Source organism: Priapulus caudatus, unplaced genomic scaffold (genome assembly GCF_000485595.1).
Source record: "Priapulus caudatus unplaced genomic scaffold, Priapulus_caudatus-5.0.1 Scaffold522, whole genome shotgun sequence".
NCBI classification, from domain to species: Eukaryota; Metazoa; Priapulida; class Priapulimorpha; order Priapulimorphida; family Priapulidae; genus Priapulus; species Priapulus caudatus.
This window is the reverse complement of record NW_014577583.1, coordinates 79333-80390: the sequence shown is the minus strand read 5'-3', so window position 1 is coordinate 80390 and position 1058 is coordinate 79333.

The following is a 1058-nucleotide window of genomic DNA, read 5'->3' as shown; positions in this document are numbered from 1 at the left end:
TCTATCTATCTATCTATCTATCTATCTATCTATCTATCTATCTATCTATCTATCTATCTATCTATCTATCTATCTATCTACTTATCTATCTAGCTATCCATCTATCTATCTATCATCTATCTAACTATCTATCTCTCAATCAATCTCTCTATCTATCCGTCTATCCATTTATCTATTTATCTATCTATCTATCTATCAATATATATATATATATATATATATCACTCTCTCGTCCTCACTCTCTCAATCTCTCTTGCTGTTCTCTCTCACTCGCTCTTGCGCTCTGCTCTCTCTTCTTTTCTCCCCCTCAATTACTCTCTCCCCTCGCTTGAATTTCCCCGTTTCCTATTGCCTCCACATCGCTTGCTCTTCTCAAACCCTTACTCTCTTCATTGCCTTGCGTTCTCCCCTCCCATTCCTTCTTCCCCTCTTGCTTTTCTCCCTATAGGCTTGCTCTCCCTCGTTCTTGCTTTCTCCCATCCCATGCATCCTCTCTCGCTCTCTCTCTGCTTTATCTTGTCTCGCGCTAACTTTGTCGAATCAATTTTCGCGCGACGATAGGAGCGAATATCAGGATGCTGTTAGCAAGATTCAATTAGGGTAAGAGATTTAGTGGATTCATCCATCAAGCGCTGCACTCAGCTTTGCTCTATCAGAGTTGTGCAATTCTATTACGCCGGTCTTTTTCTCACCATCTAAGACACGTCCCTTGTGGCCAATCCCGCAATAACATCGCCGCAATTTATTGCTTTGACATATAGATTGGGACTGTTTCACAAAGTGTTATCTGCACAACAGTCACATTTAATGCCTCCCGTGATTGATTAAGAATTACTGCCAAACGCGCAAAGGCAGCGTCGGCTGCGTGAGGTCGTTATGCGCCGATGTCGCCGGCCATTCAAATCGCCGACCGGCTCTCTATTCACGCCTCGGTCGCCGGCGCACGACACTGCGGGTCAAATTGAAGAGTTTACGCTTCGATTTATGCGTTTGTAGACCGTCGTCGGTCGGCGGCGGCGGCGGCGGCGGCGGCGGCGGCGGCGGCGGCGGCGGCGGCG